Raw genomic sequence first — 24,686 nt, forward strand, 5'->3', positions numbered from 1 at the left:
TCTCATACTGTACATCAGAAGAACTTTCTCTAAGTGAACAGAATCAGTACAGCCAGTTACCATGGCAGAGTCCCACAGATGCAGGCTACATAAGTTTTCTTATCATATTGAGCTCTGTATTATCTACCCTTCATTGACTGTATTGGTGGTCTAGTGAACCCCAAAAGGGGGGAAAATATAGAAAAGTATATTCTTGAAGTTGATGATTTGCATATACTCAAAGAGAATCATGAACACATATGAAAATAAGCATTATATCCTAGTGCCCGTTAGTATAGTAAGGGTTAAATTACAAAAAGGTTTGTGCCTGTATATTTTTTATTTTTCTTAATAAGCTGGAAGCCACCAATATATCATGAGTCAAGGTCAGATATGTAGAGAGAGGCTGACATGCAAGCCCCCACCTTTTTTCCAGGTAGCGAATGTGAGCTGAGGACTAGAGATAATGGTGGCAGGAACTGGATAGGTTTGAGGTGGGGAGAGGGCCTGCCAAGTGGACATGATGGATAAGATAGAGTGCTACGCTCATTAGGCTGGGAAATATTGGTGGAATTAATTAGAGGCAGGACCAAGGCAACGGGATGTCGGAAGTCAGATAGGAGTGTCATATGAGCTGAGTGAGTTTTAATAAGCACAGTAATAAATGTAAAGTAGCCCAGTTGTTAACTGCTCGAGTCATCTGATTTGAGTCTGTATGTGCATTGCACAATAAAGCTTGATTCTGCTGCCTGTCCTGAGACTCCGAGTGTCTTCTGTGGGCCAAGGGTGCTCCATCTCCACTTTGACAACTGGAACCTACCTAGGAGTACTAAGTGATTACCTTATATGTGGTAGACTACCAACAATGTTTCTTTACTATCAAAAACATTATTGGACCCTTATTACTGCTTGTGTCTGTTTTAAAGTATGCAAATCAGGGTAGATATATATACTAAACAATGTTATCTGGGAGAAATGGGAGTAGGTTGACATATGTTACTTAAAAAGGGCCAGTACTGGAGCTGGGCTTGGGCAGAAGTCTGTCTAAGCTGCAAACAGATGCTGCAAAGCAGAAGTTACTAATGGTGGACAATCAAATGCATAGACACTCTGCAGTTTTCCAGATGTGCAAATATTTATTGCATACAGACTTTTCCATAAACATGGTGTAGGCAATCAATATACAGTAAATGCTTGTGCAAAGATATACACTAGATATTTATGCACAGTCTTGATGATGTGCATACACATTTTTAGAAGCAGAATAATCTTTTTGCAAAAATCTTGTGTTAGAAGCAGGTTCTTACAGAATAAAAGTTAATAGGGATTAAGTGAAAAGTCAAACAGTTTCGTCTAAATAGCATGTTGACCTTATAAGATTCAAAGTAGCAATTTGTAAAACATCTTATCAAAGTTGTCGTGTCTATAAGCCTCCATGGTGCTGGCCTCAGGGCTTCAGCAAGTTGGCTCCAAACCCCTGCTAAATGGTATGTGTTGCACAACTTAGTCAGCAGTGCATAAATAAACTGTGTACATTCTATCTTCCAACAAAACACACATGCTCTTCAATAATTATAATCAAAAGTACCTACAATGTAAGCTGTCCAAAATTTGTTTGATAAGAATTCGAATGGTGATTCTCAGTCTTTGAGTTGCAAATGGCCTGACGCCAGTAATGGTGCATGAGTGATGTAGCTTTTAAAGCATGAAGGCCACATAGAGTAAATATCAAAAACTGTACATTTTAGCAGATTGGTTGTTTTGAAAGTTGAAAACAATACAAGTACATAAAAAATGACTAAATGAATTACAGGAAGTGCTGAGAATGAAAGGCATGGTTTAGAAAAATAGGATTTGGGCATAGCTATGTTGAAATGCTGATGAACATGCTGAATCACATACAGATACATGCATTAAATATCATATTGGTTAATGAAAGGTGCAACTCCATGGATTATTTGGTTTATCCTTTGGTTTACGCACATCTGTATCGCTTGACTTAAACCATATTTTTTCCTAACTGGTACATCAAAGGAGAAGGAGATGTTCTTGGGTCTCCTCAGAAGCTATTGCAAGATGCCCAAATCACAGTGCTGTGTTCAACAGAAGGCTGTACTTGATAAATTTCACAATGTGGCTTGCTTCAATTTTAAATAAAGGTTATTTTAAACTTATGGCAACCCTCTATGAAACTTCCTTTAAATGTTTTGTTGTATATCTGTTCATGTGCTATTATTCATGTTTAAAGTTTTTTTGTTTTGTTCATGTTTTATCATAACCCAATATTTCCATATTTCCTTTGTCAGTCAGTCATTATCCAACCCATTATATTTGTGATCATTTCAATTAACTTGACTTAGTTCTTACAGAAAATGGAGTGGCTTAGTTCTCACGACTGGGTGGTGTCCAAGAGCTCAAACTACTTTTATGTTACATTTTTATGTTTTTCTATGCACAGGAACGTTATATCATTTGAATATAAAATAGAGCCCTACGGTTTCCTGTTGGAAACCTTAGTAGAAAATTAGTTTTTGAGGTAGTACTTGTAGCAGTGAAAGGGAGGTTGCAGTGCGAGCATTATTATTTCCACAAATAATAACTGAAATGAGTGATAATCTGCACTCATGCTGGTCAAAGGAAAGTGAAAGTCCTCTTTTAATAAGGCAGGAAGAAAACAGACTTCAGTACACTTCAGGTGGGTCCACATCAGAATGCGATGACCATCTCTGTGTTTGCTCAGTTCTTACATGCTGTGGACCAGAAGGGGTGGGGCTTCCTTCGGCTGGGTGCCCTCAAGGCGCAGCTTCTCCAGGCTATGAGGGAACTGTGAGGGCACCTCTTCTTGCCCCAGGATGGTATTACTTACTTTAGGTGAGCCTGGAAGATGACCCTCTGGTGCACATGCCTGACCCACTGTAAACAAATGTTTAAGAACTATTGAATTATAGCAATCACTCCTATTCAGTAATTATAAAACATAGGCTAGCTCCTTGAATGCTCTCACCTGCAACATCCCTCAAGATTTTTGGTCCAATTAACATATACAAGCATGACACTATGTATAATTATATAAGAATCCCACTCTGTATCTTTATTTGCTAGAATGAGCTTGCTTATGACACCCAGTACTGTTTGGAAAAAAACCCTCATGCATTTGTTCCACCCATGCAATGCAGACTGCACCTTATGGTTAAGATTGGTCATATTGTATGTCCTTATGAGTTCACCCTGCAATATGTCACCATTGTATTTTAATCCTTACATAAAAATTTCTAGGAGAAACCAGAAGAAGCTACTGGATATCAGATTATCTGTGTTGCTCAGTGAAGTATGTGTGCACTGTGACAGTTGCTGGGATAAGTGCAGTCACAAATTTGTGTTTGCTACAGTATGGCTTATAATAGTGGACATTGCTAATGACATTAAATAATAAAACTTGAGAGTTTAAAACTGCATGAGCCAAACAGAATTGGCTTTAGTAGAACACATGTGGGCTCACCTCTTGGGAAGGACATGAGGAAGGCATATACAGTAACTTAGTGTGTAACCTGAGCCTGGTGTGGATTTTCACTGGTTATATAATAATGAGGTGCTAAACACATTATGTAAAGATAATTTGCTGTGAAACTACTTAAAGAGATTTAAAGATCTTGAGATATCCATGTCTTGCAGTGGGCCAAAAGGATCTAAAAATGATCAATTTATCTACTAACCTCCTGAGGAACAGAAGGAAAGTAGTAGATACAGGTATTAATAATTAAAGTTATATAGTGGTTGTTACACCTGTGCTCATCACATAAGTGACTGCTTAATCAAGGACAGCATCCTATGTGCAGAGAACACTACACAAGCCAGGCTGATAGGTACCAATGCATCATATCTGTGTGTGTGTGTGTGCGTGCGTGCGTGCGTGTGTGCGTGTGCGCGTGTGTGTGTGTGTGTGTGTGTGTGTGTGTACTCACCCAGCTGAGGTCGGCTGCAACTAAGCGCTTAAGTAATTGGGAATGTGACATGGTAAATGTGAGCAAATCACCTCAATACAAGTGTAAAAATAAGTATTACTGATATATCAAAAAGAGGCCTTTGTATCTGAAAACAGACAAGCAACGGACATAACCACCTGACTCTGATGGAATTAGTATAAAATATAAATATTCAGCTCAAGCCTTTGTCTAATGTGACTTACAAGACAGGACATGTTTGGACTGTACAGATATTTCAGATGGAGCAGGTCCTAACGTATTCTTGTATAGCACTCACTTTAGAATGCAGGCTTAATGCACTTGTACAAGGTTCTTTTTGCAATGACAGAATTAAGCCATACATCATTTATATATGTGAACACACAAGTTAGTTTAAAGGACAGTAAAAAAACAGCAATTTCAAATATGATTAATTGTGAAAATCCATTAACATTATAATTGAAATATGGCCAGTTGACAATGGAGGTGAAGAAAACCAAAACTCCAGATAATAGCATTCTTAGAGAAAAAAAATCTCCTGGGATTCCCTGTCAGTTTTAACAGAAATTGTCACAGTTGTGATGACCCATGCCAACTGGCTGCACACGACTTCTATTATTCCTCATTTACCTACTATAATATTATCAGTGCATGCTGAGCAGTCTGAGAAGATTAAGTGTGCCCATCCTTTGATTCCAGAGTGACAAATACTGTATCTCTGGTGTCCCTGGCTATGGGTAAGGGTAACAGCTTGGTAATAGCAAATGACACAGCAGGACATCAGAATGAGATACAGAACAGAGGAGGGTCAACAACAGTTCACAATGGTCATGCTTGGATTTTTGTACTAATAAGTAACAGAGGTGCAATAAACAGGGTATGGTAGACTAAAATAATATAACAAGACTTCAGTGGGGATTTAAAAAATAGTTTTCTAAGGATGGTACAGGGAGGCAGAGGCTCAGCTAGCAGCTTTGTGGTTTAAAGTCCAGCGTTTGTGGCCTTTACTCTGCTCCTCACTAATGTAGGATAAACTACAGTCAGTCATACAAAGGAAGGCTGTGAAAGTGGTTTAATTTCTGTCAGCAAAACGCAGTGTGTGTTGCTGTTGACTAAACAATATGAACATTGAAGGACTGAACATACAATGCCTAGTCTGATGAATAGCAGTTTTGATAATAAGACAGTGGTCTAAGATATGACACTTAGACCATATGGGGTAGCGGTGGCTTTTTAAAGGTGCGGGGAATATCTGTGTCACATATTAAATTCCTTGCCATGAACACAACACTTTTTAAAAATTAAAGGATACCATTCTGAATTAGTTGCATCCTTTCACAGCTGAAGTATACTCCTCTATGAATAAGCTGCACCTGCATTGTAATGCTAACCCATAAGACACAAAAGTCCTGGGGCCTCATGTATAAACGGTGCGTACGCACAGAAATGTTGCGTACTTCCGTTTCCATGCTCAAATCGCGATGTATAAAACCTAAACTTGGCGTAAAGCCACGCACATTTCCACGGTAACTCGTACCTTGGCGTACGCAACCCTAATTTCTCCAATCGGTTTTGCAGACTGGCGGCACCCAGCGTCAAAGCAGTGCTACTGTTCCTGTGTGGTCACCCTTTCTTTCTTAGATCCACATTCCTGACGCTGCTTTATAAATACACTGAAACTAACTGCATATTGTTTATTAGTGTAATGCATCTGATTGTATTTAACCTGCAGCAATATAAAGGTCCAGGGAATAGCCATAGTATTCCAAATACCATAACTGCTTTAGCGTTGTAACTCTCACTGCATCTTCTTCTTCTTTCAGCTGCTCCCGTTAGAGAAATATCGGTATACAGCATGAAGCAGACGCTGCCTGAGTCACGGCAAAACACTTTATAGAGACTTCCCTGTACGGACTTCGCGGTTTAGAAAAGGTTTCATCCCAAGAACTCTAAACGCACTCAATCACTCCATCAAGTGCTCCTTGTAGAACTGTTTACTTATAAGTACAATTACCTCACTGTAAACTTGCACTACAGTTATAATATTGCATAACCTGCGCCACTTTATAAAGCGCGTATTTACATATGATGACGGTATTAATTTTTAAGATGAAATGCAGCAAAATATGTTGATTATATTATACAGATAAAATTTTAACTGCATTTAAATAATCTGTATTGTTAGTAATTAAACATGTGAGGACACGGTACCGCAGCGCTAGCTAGTTCAGGGATTGTTCCTGCATTGCATTGTATTCTTGCGCTGACGCGACACTGGAAAGATAGACGGATAGAATAATTAAACATGTACTACGAAGATATTTCAATGTTCCTTAAAAGTTTTGAAGAATCGGCGTTCTAAGCTTACAGATGGCTTAACGTCTATTACAGAGCTGATTGTGTGGCGATTGGGCATTTGGAGAAAGAAAAGTAAGGACAGGAATTGGAGGTTAGTACGTTTGAAAGAGACAGTACTGCTGTGATAAATTATTTCATCGAAGGTCGCACATGGCGCAACAAGACTCTTGCGTGAGATATGAACAATCACTGTGCCACCGTGTTCCCATGTTTAATAACATGCTTTCATTCCTATCATCATGAAAATGATATCACATATACATCTCAGTATTTTAATTATTCAGAGAGCTGTAATATCACGAATGTAATGGATTCTGTGTCCTGTCGGAGAAAGAGAAAGAACGGAAGCACGTAGTGATTCACACACATAGAGCACATAGAAGATCAAATACAGAACAAAGCATTTAACGTGCTACTTGAGAAACTAGCAAAATACATGATTTTAAGATGAAGTTTATGATGTTCTACTTTAATGGCAAAATAAACAACGTGATTAAAGTGGAAATTTCGAGATTAAAGTTGACATTTCGTGCTTTTTTCCCCACTGTGTGCCTATTTGTTTTGTCTGTACCCTAATAAGCTTTCATATGACACTCAGACAGTGGGCTATGACTCGCCTTTTCACGGCGACTTTGATATGTGATTTCTTTTTTATTTCGGGCACTGTGCGACTTTGTGAACTTGGATTTTTCGAGTTTCTCCGACACTCTGTCACTCAATCAACTTTCTTTTGTTGATTATACCACTGTTTAAACCAACAAATAGTACGTTTTTCCTTTGCCTCCACTTGGTATTCGCTGAAATTCTTATATTTTCCCCTGTGCTTTTCCCATTGTCTTTTCACAGAAGGCTATTTATATTGATTTGCATATTCAAAGAGGCATAATTCTGGGAGGAGTTGGGGCGGGACAGAAGGCGCGTGCACGTGCGTTACTTTTCACGCTGATCCGGATTTATGTAGTGGAAGAACGTGAAAGTTTGCGTGCGCACAGATTCCTGCATCTGTATTTTTCTGTGCGTACGCACAATCCCACTTTTGTGCTTATGCCATGTTATAGTGTGAGTTCTACGCACGGCGTTATACATGAGGCCCCTGGAGTGGGTCAAGAAACGTGATGGTAAATTCAGATTCCAATCCAATCAGGCATCAGTGGGATGAGAAGGTATGAGGTCTTTGGAAATCCCCCTCAAGAAAACTGAAAACAAATAAAGTAACACACTAACATGACCCAGCATTCTTTGAGGTGCAGTTTGAACACTTTAACCCAATGCCCTAACAAATCCAAGCTGTTCCACTGTCAAATCAAGGATGAATCAGTATTAGATCAATATGCTGAATAAAATGGCTACACTTAGTAACATACTGTACATCAATTTGTTTCCTTGTCTGCTTATGTGATTTAGGATTGCATGAAGTTTGTGCTTATCCCTGCAGCAGCACTGGGTACAACCTTGGATGAGATGTCAACGATGTACACTTGACCTTTAACATAATGTGTAAGGGAGAAAAACCAGAAATCCCAGAAACATCCACAAGAGCTTGGGGAGAATGTTTAAGTTAATTTTATCTGAATTTGCACAGTGACGGGCACATGCTTCAAACCCAGAGAGCTGTATGTTTGAGGTGACAGCACTAACCATTGTAATGGCCCTGGAACTAACTTCTTTTGTTTTAATCCATCTCTGAACCTCCTTTAAAATATATCGTATATACTCACATTTAAGTTCTCCCATGGATAAGTTGGAGCTTGATTTTACTGTATAATTTTCGGGATTTTATAATGTCGGTCGTTTAAGTTGAATGCGAATAGCTCATGCTATTGGTCCAAGAGATTATGATATGCTAACGCCCACCTGAGAGAGTAACCATGGAGCACACTACCTTTTTTTTCTATGTATTGTGCCTACATGACCACATGGTAATACCTGAACTATTTGAAATACCTGAACTATTGGAAATACCTGAACTATTCCGAAGCAATGTTTGCACTGTTTTGTGTTTTTGTATCTCACACCCTCATACACCTTTATCATAAGAGCATCACTTATCTATGATGGCGCGTTCGATCAGAAGAAAATATGAAGCTGGTTTTAAATTAAAAGTCGTTGAAGTGGCGAAAGAAATCAGTAACTGCGCTGCTGCAACAAAATTCAATGTGTCTGAAAAAAATGTAAGTGTCGCATTTTTGAGCAGGTGTATAAGTCGTGGTCTGATTTTATAATCGATTTTTTGGGTTTCAAGACCCGACTTATACGCAAGTATATACGGTATTATAAATATTTGAAATGAGTTGCTCAGTATTGCATGTTTTCGCTTAATTTGTAACAATCTGGACATTAACCCAAATTGTGATAGTCATGTACTAAACATTCAACTGGAGATCTGAATTTGAAATATTAAATATTAATATTGTCTCTTTAAATCACAAAAGCAAGGCTGTTTAAAGGAAGAACATCCAAATTTAAACAAAGACTCAGTTGGTGGCAGGATGGTTCTATACCTAGTGCTGTTTCCACGCAGACCTTCAGCCCATCATGAATCCCATCCCCAAGCGCTGCCTGGAATGAGATCTCATTTTCATTATGCCTGCGTGTGTTTTCCTTCAACATCCCAAAGATTTGCCTTTGCTGTTGGCACTCTGAATTGGCAGAGTGTGGCTTTGAATGTCCTCTGCAATGAACTGTTGCCCCATCCAGTAAGGTTCCTGTTTTGACTTTGCCTTCCATGATAGTTCTGAACTGAATAAGCAAAAGACACAATAAATAAATGGAAAATGTAAGTTGACTCATGCTGGGCTATTTTCACTGAAGGAGCAGGCTTGCCTTTTAAAAAACTTAAAGTCATACTTTTAAAGTACACATAATGTAGCATGAGAGCAAAAAACTCTACATATTAATATGTATGTGCACCAAAAATACTCAAGTGCTTTTTCAAAAATGATTTTGTGCTCTCCACTTTTATGTAGCTGTCAGTCTGCTGTCAAGAGACAAGTTTGATCTGACTTGTTACACTTTTCTACTTTCTACTTCAGATATTTCAGTTTGTGTCAAAGAAATTCACAAATTATTATACCTGGTATTTATTTGAGTGTTAGTTTATTTTTATTGCAGATATACTAGTAACAATGCTTGGAAGTGACTCTGCAACAACACTAATGAAGAGAAGCCCTTTAAATATCCATCCATCTATTTTCCAACCTGCTGAATCCGAACACAGGGTCATGGGGGTCTGCTGGAGCCAATCCCAGTCAACACAGGGCACAAGGCAGGAACCAATCCCGGGCAGGGTGCCAACCCACCGCAGGACACACACAAACACACCCACACACCAAGCACACACTAGGGCCAATTTAGAATTGCCAATCCACCTAACCAGCATGTCTTTGGACTGTGGTAGGAAACCGGAGCGCCCGGAGGAAACCCACGCAGACAGGGGGAGAACATGCAAACTCCACGCAGGGAGGACCCGAGAAGCGAACCCAGGTCCCCATGTCTCCCAACTGCCAGGCAGCAGCGCTACCCACTGCGCCACCGTGCCGCCCTCCCTTTAAATATACCTTTCAAAATTATCATGCAAGTAAGAAAGAAAAATTTATTTATGAAGCGCCTTTCATAGACATGACGTCGCAAAGTGCTGTACAACAAAAAACACATAAAAGTGCCATCCAAATATAACAAAACAAGAAAAAGAACAAATAAAATAGAAGAACAAGAACAAGCTAAAATTAAACAAAAAGTCCAAGCAGAGACTAGTGAAGTGCATGTGGTGGAAGCAGCTAGAAGGCGTTGATCAACTATGCTCATCCATTGGGGATTAATCAAGTATTTCATCATCATCATCTTCATTTGAAGATTAGTTTAGACCAGTTTGCGGAGATGTTTTCACTTTTTCGCATTTTTTCTGATGATCATTGTCAAAAAAGCCACCTGTGATTCAATTTTGTATAATACTAAAATGTGAAAACTTCTAAGAAGTGAACACTTTTTTAGGCACTGTGCATGTGTAAATATGTATTTTGTACATATATATGGGAATGTTTATACTCTGTGTATATACATATACTGTACAAATGCATGTTGTGCATAGTATATATTAATAATTTAATTGTATTTAAACAAGATGCATGTCCATAAAAGACTAATATAACTAGTTTATCTACCATAGCTGCATGGAAATATTCTATTTAAATTTTTTAACTTGCTTAAGGCACAGTTGGTATTACTGCCTCATAGCTTCAGGAGAGCAACTTTATATCCAACTCATTATTTATACATTATGCCCATATATTGATTTCCTCCAAAAGAGATACAGTTGATTGTGGTTGGTGACTCTAAACATGCCCACTGTTACTGTGCAATGACATGTGACTCATCGTGACTTCCTGATCAAATAAACACGTTCATAAAATGGATGGATAGACAGCTTGGTTAGATCAGCAGTTTGACTGTTTGCTATTAACTTTGCCTGTAGTCAAGCTGAAGAGCTGTTTGGCCTGCTTCCTGCTGTGCTAAATGGGGCCGGCTGGGCATTAGCATTTGAATTGCTATGTTGTGGTACTCCATGCTGATTTGACTTTTGTTGGAATTTAAATTCAAAGCACTTTTGGGTACGAGCAGTTTGTAAGAGCTTTGTCGGCTATCTGCCAAATAGAGTTCAATTTTACTTTGGATGGAAAACTTTAACTCTTTTCTTGTATGTTTCAAATTATTTATATGCATGTAATCCTAAGAATAACTTTAGAGTATCTGCACTGTAGTACTAGTTTTGAAGAAGGGGGCATGCAAAGCCTCTTGATGGGGCTATGTATCATACCGGACACCTGAAAGTATTTTACTTTTCTAAAGCTGAGAAATGATGGAAAGCAATAGAAGATCATTATAGATCAAACTGTGTCTTTTAGAGGTCATGTCTTTGTGGTAGATAATATCTTAACATTTAAATACAAATTAAATCATTCTCTCTGACATATTGCAACATTTTATAGATAAACTGGACCAGTGGTCTCAAACTCCAGTCCTGGAGGGCCGCAGTGGCTGCAAGTTTTCATTCTTACCCTTTTCTTAATTAGTGACCTGTTTTTGCTGCTAATTAACTTCTTTTGAATTAATTGTATCTGACTTGGGGTGGCACAGTGGTAGCGCTTCTGCCTCGCAGTAAGGAGACCTGGGTCCACTTCCCGGGTCCTCCCTGCGTGGAGTTTGCATGTTCTCCCCATGTCTGTGTGGGTTTCATCCCACAGTCCAAAGACATGCAGGTTAGGTGCATTGGCGATCCTAAATATTCCCGTGTGTGTGTGTGTCCTGTGGTGGGCCTGGCGCCCTGCCCAGGATTTGTTACCGTCTTGCGCCCTGTGTTGGCTGGGATTAGCGCCAGCAAACCCCCATGACCCTGTGTTAGGATATAATGGGTTGGATAATGACTGACTGACTGACTGTATTTGACTTGCCCTTGAAGACTCAGCCCCCATAATTGTTTCTTTCTCCTTAATTAGCAGTCAAACAATAATGAGATATAAAATGAGCCAAAACATGACCAGCAAACTGTGTCCATAATATCTGAATAAAATCTGAAAATAAAGAAAGATGAAGGTCTCAGGAATGCTGATTTGCTCAGGTGCACAAAACATTTTAACGGTGCTCTTAGAAAAGAGAAAATCAATAAATTTGGAATTGTATGCTATTGCACACTGAGAGCAGCAACAAGTCATGGAATTAAAGAAATGGTTTAATTAACAACAAGAATCTGTGCCTAATTAAGTAACTGGTTGGAGTTTGAGACCCTGACTTAGTTGATCTTCTGTTGGCTCACTCACTTCATGTTTGCATTTTTCCTTGGGTGTCATTTCAGGAAAGACATGAAGCAATTCAAAGGAACGATGAAGAAATTCAGGGGAACAAATTTTAAGAAACAAGTCAATTACAATGAAAGGAAAAGGAATTAATTAGCAGCAAAAACTGGTCACCAATTAAGAAAAGAGTTAGAATGAAAACCTGCAGCCACTGAGGCCCTCCAGGACTGGAGTTTGAGACCACTGAACTAGAGAGTCACCAAAATCCTACTAATTTTCCAGGCCCTACTTTCAATTATAGTAACAGTCACACAAGAAAATAAATGTGGAAAAAAAATTCTTGGCAATTCACACAAGGTACGTTTTAAATGAAATGATTTAATAGTTTTATGATATTTTAAATCTAATTTTACAGTAAAATATCAATATAAATTATAGGCTATTGGTTACCTGCAGCCCTGCATTTTATTAAAAAGGTTTACAAGTGAATAAACTGAATGGGTCTGTGATGCACTACTGTCGCTAAACCTTATAGATATGTTTGATCTCTGGCCCATTGATCAGTTTTATTATCTTGAGTTTGCATGTTTTATTTAATATGTTGTTTGCCTATAGAACCTCCAGTAGCCTAAGTAAAAGCTTGCTAAATTAGTTTTGAAATCATTTAAAGGGATAGCACAAGCAGCAAAATTACATATAAATTGCCTATAATAACCATCAAAACCTAAAAAATAGAAACCTGTTTCTGTTTTTCTGGGTGAGAATACTCATACCTCACTCATTTTTTTCATTAGTGGCTTGATTAAACCTTTACGTATGGTGTAACCTAAGTAATAAGTTTCTGACATATTTGATTTACGTTTTGGATTAGCAGTTGTGATCACCAGGGGGCACTGCAGCTCCCCAAACACCCGATACAAAGTACTAAGCACAATGACACATTAACCACAGCACCAAGCATAGTTATAGTGCAGTAAGGTGAGGTCCGCAGCTCATTGCCTTTTAAAATAAATAATAATAATTAAGGAGGGGGTGTGGTAGTGTGGCTGGAGCGGTTCCCGGGCACAATGCGGCGCGTGCATTTACTCAATTAAGTACACAGGTGAGGAATCGTCCTTGTCCATAATTGATGCTGGGAGCTGCTAATCACCACACCTGTGCCACATCCCCACATATAAAAGTAGAAGTGTGAGTGTAAGATGGGGGAGATGGAAAGGAACGAAAAAAGAAACTGAGGTTAAAAGGTGTCTGAAGAGCAGTCTCAGAGAGGACGATCTGGCCACCTAGAGGGAAAACAGGGGCTCCACGAAAGAGCATAGTTTGTGGCGATCTAGGGGCTGGTTCGCCTCATTGATCATTGGTGTAGAGTGGGGAGAGCATGGCGGATGACCTCCCCAGGGTTCCAAGGTACGACTGCGGGTGCGTGGATGATGGGAGGTGTGCCGACCTTAGATGGTCTGGCTGAGTTTGTGGATACTCAATCTCTGCCAGCTGCACGAGTTATGGATGAGCCAGGGAGACAAAGAATGAGGAAGGCTGGGATCTGAAGGAGCCAGTGACTGCATTTTTTACCTTTGCTTTTAATGAATTTATTTATTGTGTTTTTATCCCCCACTATTCACTTGCTTTTATGGATTATTTATTTATGGATTTTTTGAGCACTGCACTGTGGACACTCTTTTTAGTTTTGTTTTGATTTTTTTTTTTAATAAAAGCACGGAACACTTTTTACACCATCTCCTTGTGCCTTGTATGATTTGTCCCCATCTGTCAGCTCATTTGATAATAACTATTGACGGTGTTGGGTTCAAGAGGCCCCTAAAATGTGAAGAGGGAGCCTGGAGTGGACCTGCATTGTCACATACAGCTCCTAAGAACAATAACACACAATAGCTCTCTTTCGTCTTTGTCTTTCTCTTTCTGTCTCCACTCCCCTCCCTCCTCCTGACTCTGGCCTCATGATATTATGCAGGCAGCTCCTTTTATGTAATCCCCGGAAGTACTTCTGGTGTCCTGAAGCTGTGGCTTTGAAGCACTTCTGGATGCCTGAGCAAGTCCCTTCAGCACCCCCTGGCAGTACCCACAGAACCCAACAGGGCTGAGTCAACAAACTTCAACTAAGATACCCTATGGGAATCCGTGGCAATGCTGAAACCCAGTGGGGCTGCCATCTAGCTCCCTGGGGAAGACAAAACCCTGTGCATGCCATCTTCCCTGTCGTTCCAATCTTAGGCTGTACCGGCTGAGTAAGGTTTCCAGACCATCCCTCACCCAGTTAGACTAGCATCCTTCAAACTGCTTAACACTTCCTGAAGGTGTGTCAAGTGGAAATCCAAATTATTGCTGAAGATTACAATATCAAAAGGTATGTGTCAAAATATTCAGTTTAACAGAGGTAATATCTGATCCATGATATGCTGAGATATGAGGGGCGTATATTGTAGCCTAAATGGTAATTGTAAAATAAGGACAGAAACACCATCAAAGGTTTCGGGGGATTCTCCCTATATTGTAGCAAAAAAGAAATGGCATCTTCACAGACAGAGTTCAAAACGGAACTGACAAAAAAGAAAATAGAGGACTATATACAGTGGAACCTCGGTTCACGAACGTCTCGGCACACGTACAGATCGGTTTATGACCAAAAAGTTTGCCAAACATTTGACTCGGTTCATGACCACGCACTTGGTATACAAACATGCCAGTTTCCCTTTCGGTTTGTGCGCGCCGATGATTTCCGCAAATGTTGCATTGTTCTTGGTCAGACGTGCGTGCTTGCACATGCGTGCGTGCTTTCGCTGTGAACTCTTTGTGCTCTATTTCATTTCCCTTCCGGTTCGTACGCGCTGATTACTGTATTTAAGCACGTGTTCAGCCTCTTCCTGTTCATTATTCTCAGTCAGACGTGCGTGCTTTACCTGTGAACTCTTTGTGCTCTACTGTATTTCGTGTGCTTTTGCAGTTAACCATGGCTTCTAAGCAAGTGAAGAGTGGTGAGAAGAAAGTTTTGCAGAAAATTGAAATCGAAGTAAAGAAAGAAATTATTGAAAAGTATGAGCGTGGCGTTTGTGTTACTGATCTTGCCGCCATGTACAAGAAGTCAAAATCGCGTTTGACTATTCTAAAGCAGAAAGAATCTATTAAAGCAGCTGATGTTGCAAAAGGAGTTACAGCGTTAACCAGGCAGAGGCCTCAAGTGCTGGAAGAGGTGGAAAAACTGTTGCTAGTGTGGCTGAACGAGAAGCGTAAACGAGGCGATGTTATGCGAGAAAGCCAGGAAGATTCATGGCGATTTGCTGCAAAACTATCCTTCTATGAGTGGCGAAAGTGAGGAATTTAAAGCCAGTAGAGGATGGTTTGAAAAGTTTCACAAGAAAAGTAGCATTCATAGTGTGGTAAGGCATGGAGAGGCTGCTAGTTCTGACACTGAAGCTGCGAAAGAATTCGTGAAAAATTTCACAAAATTATTGGAGGACAAAGGCTACATCCCGCAACAAGTCTTCAACTGCGACAAGACCGGATTGTTCTCCACCCAGTTCCTCCTCACTTCATGCCAGAACTCGACTCATGCAAGGTTAGTTTTCTTGGTGGTTTATGGTTAGTTTTTATATTACAGATTTTTCAAATGTTCATTTTTCGGTTCGTAGCGTAAATTGTTGCAATGTTACTTTCTTGGTTGCTTATGGTTGGCTTTTAAATTAAACTCGGATTTGTTGAAATGTTCTTTTTCCCCCTGTGCTTAAAGTTCATTTAAAAAGAGTGTTTACAGCGATCGGATTGTAATGCTATTAGCGTGAACTCCTGCAATGTTACTTTCTTGGTTGCTTATGGTTGGCTTTTAAATAAAGTTCAGATTTGTTGAAATGTTCTTTTTCCCCCTGTGCTTAAAACTCATTTAAAAAGAGTTTTTACAGCAATCGGGTTATAATGCTATTAGCGTGAACTCCTGCAATGTTACTTTCTTGGTTGCTTATGCTTGGCTTTTAAATAAAGTTCGGATTTGTTCAAATGTTCCTTTTTCCCCTGTGCTTAAAACTCAAAAAAAAAAAAAAAGTTTACAGCGATCGGGTCATAAGGCTACAGTATAGCGCGATCTCTTGCAATGTTAGTTTTCTCTGTTGTTCAAGGTTTCCTCATTGTTATTCGATGTTTTTACATTTAGTTTACTATTATGCTGTGCATTCTATGGTTTAATTAACTATATTTGTGCTTAAAAACTTAAAAATATATATAAATTTACATACAGTTCGTATGGTCTGGAACGGATTAATTGTATTTACATACAATCCTATGGGGGAAATTGCTTCGGTTCATGACCAAATCGGTTTACGACCAGAGTTTTGGAACGAATTATGGTCGTGAACCAAGGTTCCACTGTATAGTTGGCTGCAGGAACTAATGTCATTGGTGAATAGCATTCTGGAACTGGAAGTGGCATCAAGAAGAGGTGGGGTCTTGAGGGTTGGAACCAGAAATGATGTTGTTAGTGTGTAAATTCTTCAGATGTTCTGCAAGGAGAGAGGAGAAAGAGAAGGCAGCACCAACTCCTGTCTCCCAAACGCACATGTGTGACAGAGTATAATAAATTCATACAAATCATCCACAATGGAGAACTTCAGAGGCACCTGACAATATCTGTTAGTTAAAACCAAACTAGATATGTAAGATGCCTGACCTAATTTTTCCAAAAGCTAATCTACTCCGTAAATTGGATATGTGTCAATTTTAGAAACTTTAGACAATTATTAAAAAGTTTAAAATCTTCAGTCTGGTTTTAGTACCATCACAATTAGACTTCTCAAATTACACTGAATTTGGTATTTGCTTTGCCTTCTAAAGAATGGCTGTTCTTCAAGCTTTGGGAATTCTAAACTGTAACACCAGGCTCTGTTTTTATTTTATGTACAGCAGAACTAGTTTTCCAAGGTAAAGCTGAAAATTCATCCTGGTTCTTTTGGATTAAAGCACACCACAAACCTTTCCATGTTTCAGTGAAATCCTCCCATATGGAAACTTCAAGTTCATTAGAAAAACCAGCTGGCACAACAAACATGTAATATTTTAGACAGGATATGTTCTCTGGCTTATAGTTATTTTTCTTTCAGATGTCGTCCTTGTTTATTGTTATGTATCACTTTACATATGTATTTTTTGTTTTTAGTGTTCAGATTTGTCATAATTTTGTATCTAAGTAAGACCACCCTTATATCACTTCGAAGAGACTGCCCCCGCCTTTAAAGACAGGCTGGAAAAGCGAGTCACTTTACGGTTGATTGGATTTGCTTGATGGTTTCGTGTGAGTATTGTGTTTTTTTCCTGTGATTTTGACCTTCAGGCTTTTGATTGTTTTCTGCACTGGTTTTGGATATTTTCTGTGACTGTGTATAGAAATTTGGTTGCTGTGGGTTGCTTTTTGGAAAACTCTTTTGTTGCTTTTTTTCTTCTTGCATTTATATGGAGCTTTTATAGTTCTCCCTCTTGTTAGTCTTGTTAGTCATTTTTGTTGTTTTGAGACTCCAGATTGCTTAGGGTCAGGCTTGTCTGGGTGAGACCTATATTGGGGCAGGCCAGTGAAGATTCCAACCTGTTTTTGTCGGTTTTTTTGAATGCCTCACCTGTTTTGCTGTATTGTGCTCCTTGAATCACAACCAACTTTTCCTTCAGGTCATGCTATTCTTTTACAAGTTTAACATGTAGTGTATGAATTGGGTTATAATCTGTAGGTATCTTATATTTATAATTTACAGGATTTATTTGTCATTGACAATAGCAGGATCTTGCCAATTAGCTAAAAACTTGTGAGGATCAGTCAGAACAAGAACAAGTACAAGATCTCTTTTACAGAATTCACAGTTTACTTTTTTCATCATATGAATGTTTGTTATTCTTGCTCACATTGCAGATGCATATTTGCAATCAAGGATAATTTAAACAATTTCACTTATAAGAGAACAACTTAAGTAGCTTAATTTAATTTGTGATCACTGTGATTATTCTCCCAGCATTCCCTTAAAACATCCAAGACCCTTTAAGGCTGTTGGTCAAAAAGCAGTTTAAATTAATTTAAATGAAAACAACCCCTTCATATCTCTTGAAATAAATGGTGTATTCTGATCTATTAAATTCTCAAGAGGTATTCCAGTGCAAATGAAAACCTCAGTTATTTCCTTCATGATGTTAGGCAAATTTGCCTTTTCTAATTGGGCCACTTTTGGGCATGTGGTTGCATAATATATCAACATGAAAATGTACTGATACTCAGTTTTATTCCTAGGTATTGGCCCAAGAATGTCTGTTTCCACTCCTTCAGTAAGAACCTGTATAACAGGCATAAGTATTAACATTGCATGTGGGGGACAATCGGGACAAGATTGAAACAAATGCTCTACATTGTTAGCCATCCAGGTTTAACTAATAGAAATGTTTTAAAATACTCTCCCTCATTTTCTCAGAACCTAGATGTTCTCCTAAAACATGTAAGTGAGTGAGATGTAAGATAATTTACCCGGAAAACTGTGGAATAACCAATTGCTCTGTGTAGACATCCATCCATCCATTTTCCAACCCGCTGAATCCGAACACAGGGTCACGGGGGTCTGCTGGAACCAATCCCAGCCAACACAGGGCACAAGGCAGGGAACCAATCCTGGGCAGGGTGCCAACCCACCGCAGGACTCTGTGTAGACAGCAACGACACAATATGATATCACATAGTAAAGAAACCATTTTTTATTATGAAATGGTTATATTTTTATTGTGAAAGAGGCTATATGCCAATTGTTCCTTGCCCTCCTCATCATCTACCAGGCATGCCTGTTTAAGTACAAATTGTAAACTTGTATTATCATGTTTAGGCCCAATAAAACTTTCTTAAGAATTTTTTGTTCAGATGTATGCACTGAGTGACTGCCAAACAGTTCTGCTAGTTCCAAGAAGCAGACTCTTCTCACTATTTAAATCAGTTCAAAATAATTGATGGTTCTAAATTGTTAGAGAGTGATTGAATGAGCCCTGACATCCTATCCAGGATTGGATTCTACCCTGCATCCTGCTTCACTTTGCCTTTTTGAGAAGTGTATCACACTTCTCCAAGGTATGCTTAACCTCCAGCTATTTCATTCGATCAGCTAAGCTTGAGCTTCTCTATAATGAATTAAAGAAATATGGTTAAAAATCTATTTGCCCTAGCTCACTCCATTCTTGGGTGTATGTTTGCTTTAGAAAGTCAAATAATCTTCTTTTTAGAAAACGGTCAAGTCACATCATACTTACAACCTTTGAAAGCAAGTCCCGTGAGACAGTGATTTTTGCAAGTCACGCCCTACTTACAACCAATTTCATACAAGATCACAGTCATCTAACCTCTCAGTTGTTGGAATGCTTTTGGCAGACACACTTCCTGTGCTCTCTTTGTGCCAAGAGATTTAACCATGCCCGGGGCCAGAGAAAGACAAAGTAGAACGTCGGAAAGAATTCAAAAACGTTGGCGTGATACACATTCAGAGCAGGTTAGAGATAATGGAAGTAGGAAAATTCGAAAGTCTCAAAAAAATGATAGTAAAGATCGAATTTGCGCAAAAATATTACTCGGTGAAATAACGGAACAGCGAAAAGAGATCGAATAGTGTTTGAGGATGTCTGGGGGAGAAGAGAGACAAGGCAGTGAGACAAAAGGACAGCTGGTGTACAGGCTTTTAAATGTTTGAAGCTCCGCACGAGATGCAGATCATGTGGCACGGCAGCAGCAGCAAGTGAGTAGCTGATGAAGGCGGTAAAAAAAAAACTGTATTTGTTTCCCATTGTATCACTGTTTAAGAGGGGTTTAGAAGGAGCGACCGCATCTCCTCGGGGTGCGTTTAGCCCCCCTCTTCACAACAGTGTTTAGCGCTGGTGGGGGGGGGGGGAGTGGGTGGAAGGGGTTGACGAGCAAAGCATAAACATAATAAAAGAAAAAAGAAATAGGCCATTATTTCCATCAAGAGAGCAAGACAAATCCAGATTTATAGCAGTTAAGGAACTGAGAGTTTTATAAAGTTCAGTTTGCAGAAGATGGGCTGAATTAAGCCATGTGAGTGCACATGGTGGCTTCAACTCATATCAAACAATGTTTAAAATACCATGCCCTTCTATAGCAGGGACAGCAACAACTGTGTAACAAGAAGATGTGGTAGGTTAGAATTTGAAAGAACAGCTTCTGCATGATAGAATTATCAGTAGGTGGAGGGCACTGTGACGATGCGGGTTCAGCTCCATGCTCCCATCGGCTGTTAGGGAGCCCTTGAACCCAACACCGTTGGTAATGTCACCGATGAGCTAGACAGTGAGGCAATAGCATTTGAGCAAGGGGATGATGTATAAATGTGCAAACAGTGCTTTTATTAAAACAGTCAATGAAAACAAAGTGCAACAATGTTCGAAGTAAATGCAGTGCTTTTCAAACGTTCCATTAAATAAATAATCCATTAAAGAAACGTGTGGAGGTTAAAATACACAAAAACAACAATCCTTTAAAAACGAGGTTAAAACGCACTTCAGGAAGCAGTCTTAAAAAAAACAAATGACATGCCCGATGCTCCTTTTCTGTTAGCGTTAGCGTCTCACCTGCTTCTCCCATGCGGGCCCCTGCAACAGGCGAGACGCTCTCATTGCAGCTGACCTTCTGCCTACTCCTCCTGCTACTGTTGTCAGACTTGCCTCACCGATCCTTGGCTCCGGTCGGCTCCTCCAGACAACGACTTGGGACTTCCTCCCACAGCCAAGGCTCTCACGTGGAGGACACCATATCCCATGTCCAGACTCCCGCTGCCATCCGCGGCATCATGCGGAGAGTCACCCGTCTCCCGGTGACTCCCGTCCTTCCTGAAACAAACTCTGCGGGAGCGACAACCACTACTATGCCCTGGGTGTCGGCCTAACCCCAGGCTGTCTGCTCAGCTGCCGCGAGCCTGCTTTCGCTCGCTCACTCACTCGTACCGGCGGACGCTCTCTCTTTTGTTTGCTTGCTTCCTCCCGTAACCTCCGTCTTTCTTTCTTTCACCTTGTTCTCTTTTTCTTCTTTATCATCCTCTAACCGTCTCGGGCTTCTCTATATATGCAGAGAGGAAATGGCAGCTGCAGCACATTAGCCCCAGGAACAATCACTGATGTGGGCCGTCTCTCACCTGTGCACTTAGGTGAGAAACGCCCACACTGCAGATCGCCCTGCGGCTCACTACAGCCACCACGCCCCCTTGCTAAGCTGCGAGCACAGTGATTATTCATTTAAAAATGAACTGGCCTTTGCTGGGAGAGCTGTGGACCCATATCACCACAGGCACTGGATTACAGTGCATTTAATGTCTCTAGGTGTATACATGGAAACCAGCTGATTTTAGTGATTTAGTTAGTATACATTAATTCAGAACACATGTTAGGTATAAAATTAAATCATGCTAGATTGCATAAGTTGTCAGTTTTCACCCATAGTTGACTGTTGTGGACTAATTATGATCACAGTGTAAAATTTAATATACGATACAAAGAAGGCAGACATTTCTGGTGTAATAATGATCATATTATTACTATTCCTATCCTAACCTGCATATCTGCACAGGTGCTCCACCTGCTTATTTCCATCTGTCTCAACTGGCAAAAAGCTTGTCAGCCATTAGAAACTGTCATTCACAGCAACTGATGTGGCCTGAGCTCTGCCTACACTTGTATATATTAGGGATCAAAAGTAGTGCCATTGAAGGCATAATTTATTTTTTAAGCAAAAACATACTGTATATAATGAAAGATATACTCCCCTCCATCCCCCCAAAATGTAATCATAGTATTCTAAAATGCTGGGGATTTTCTAGCTTTTGTGGGGCCATTTAGGGGCTTTATTCACTCTATACAGCAGCCTCAGCAGACAGAAAAATATATATTTAGGAACATGAATGAATTTACTTTTCTGAAACATTATACAGTATATTTAACATTCATATAACCTGCGTAATACAAATCAGGATTGTGGAAGAATAATTTTAGGGTAACACGGCATTCTTCTTAAAGAAATAACTTAAAGGGTTAATACACATCAGAAACCTATTCAGGCGTATCCGGAAATCACATAAAGGTCAAGTGAACAACAGAGACAAAAATGTAATACACAAAATGAAATGTACTAAAAGATGACTAAGAGATCAGATGACATGTAAACAGTAAACTTGAACAATTGGTTTATACACAGAAAAAACGTTTGATTTCTACCATAGGATTACAGCCTATCCCAGCACTACAGTACACAAGGCATGAAACAGTACTGCCCAGGCCACCAGTTCATTGTGGGGACCACTCATGCACACATCCCACCCTAGGCCAATTAGAAATCATTGTTTAACCTAAACAGCAAGTCTTTGAGGAGGTGTGAGAGAAACCAGGGTACATGGAGGAACACACATGCGGATACAGGAAAAACATGCAAACCCCACACATTTTCAACAAACCAAAATGTAGGAACCATGAGGTGACTGTGCCACCATGTTGCATTTTATATTTCCATCTATAACAATAAAATCATGCTTTATGACAAAAAACAATCTCCTTACAGAGAATTATCTTATGAATAATTTAAAGTAAAGCGCATCAAGGCTGTTATAATGAAATATTATAATTGGCAATTAGCATTCTTGCACACACAAAAAAAATACAAACTGCAACAAACACAGTGCAAATCTTCATAAATCCTACAAAGTGAACAAAACTCTGGATAATTTATAGGAAATATTTAAACAATTACATTTTTCCACATTACCCTTGAAACAGGAAACCCTTGCCTTCTCATTTTTCTTCTTTCTTATCTTCTTGGTTGCTGTTTCATTATAACACATTCCATTGTTTAGGAATGCAGACAGCTACAACTGCGAACATTTTTATTGATTTTTAAAAAATAGCTAACAGACATTTAACCTTAAATAAAAATAATAGTAAAATAGTATAATAAAATGAATGGAGTTACCCACAATGTAGAGCTATATTGCAATTGGTCACAATAAATTAATTTTAACATGTTGGCATCTCTTGTATTATTGTTAAAACTTAAGTTACTATCCACTTCCAGTTTAGAGATTTCAATTGCAGTTTTATAAGTTTATAGGTTTAGTTACATTTTCAGTTACCATCAAGGCGATTTGCTCTGTGAAGTGAAAATAGACTTTTATAATAACTCTACTCAGAGGAACTATAATAGCATCACAACCTTGGAATTCTGTGTTCTTCTTGTTTCTGTACACAAGCAACTGAAACACCATCTTCACTGTGGGAGCTAAGGGTCCCACATGGCCATGGTGCCAACTCATTTATGCCAGGCAACAACCCCACTCAAATGTATACAGTTTCATATTTAATTGGGAAAAAAAGCAAGTCTGGGAATTTTTTTTTTTTTATGATTTAGCCTGCTTATTTCATATACTCGATAAGTAAATATATTTTATGCTAATGGAAATTTTCATTTTAACTACATGTACAGATTTAAACCAGGCTAACAATATGAAAAATGTTAAATAAAAAGAGGAAGAAAGTAAAGGTTACCTCCAACCTTAAAAAAGGTTAGTGACACAGTAATTGCATTGTCTCCTCAAATTTTAATTAATTGCAGATACAGCATCTGGCACATGAAGAGTGTGTCAGAGTTCACTTGACAAAAGCATACCATTTTATGAATGTGTTTCAGTTTCAAAGTGTATGAGACAAAGTTACAAATTTCCAGCATATATGTTTATTTTTCACAATAGGTTATATCTTAAATAGCAACTCACAAGAATGTCCATTGCTTTTATTGAATTTTTAAATTCCTTAAGTGGAGTGTATTGTCCTCTAACAGAAGAACAAATGTTTAAGATGTTCCTCTATTGTTATATACTGCAAGGAAGAGTTACTCTATTCCATTTTCATCTCTCCTTTTATATTAATATAGATAGATAGATAGATAGATAGATAGATAGATAGATAGATAGATAGATAGATAGATAGATAGATAGATAGATAGATAGATAGATAGATAGATAGATAGATAGATAGATAGATAGAATTTTATTTGTACCCAGGGGGAGATTTATGGTTCAAAATGCAACCAAATTCCCAGTGCAGTGGCAACTGGACAAACTAAATAGGCTGATAACTATGAATTGCTCATGGATAGCACTTTAGATTTAACAAATTTGAATCTAGCATGAATATTCCCAAACAATGTATGGGACAAAGCTATGCAATATCCTAACATGAATGTAGTGTGTATTAGAAATCATACATATTAATTAAAGAAAGAAACTTATCCTGTAGCGGGACAAGTCAGATAAACCCTTTTTGAGTCAGTAATCGGGCAGGAGAAAAGTCTGTCCATCTGCGACATTTATTATCCCTGCAGCACCATGCTGACTAGGGAGCATCGCTCATAGCAGTCTGTTACAGTATGTTGAGAATGGTCAACATATTAAAGGTGTAAGTCTATTTGATAAGTAACTGAATTTACATAACAGTGTTGATCAATGCATACATTTTCTCTGGTTTATCCAAATGATCTATATAAAATAAACGTCTATTTTTATTATATTCTTGTTCTTCTTACCAAACG

Source organism: Erpetoichthys calabaricus, chromosome 7, assembly GCF_900747795.2.
Source record: "Erpetoichthys calabaricus chromosome 7, fErpCal1.3, whole genome shotgun sequence".
In the NCBI taxonomy this organism is placed as follows: Eukaryota; Metazoa; Chordata; class Cladistia; order Polypteriformes; family Polypteridae; genus Erpetoichthys; species Erpetoichthys calabaricus.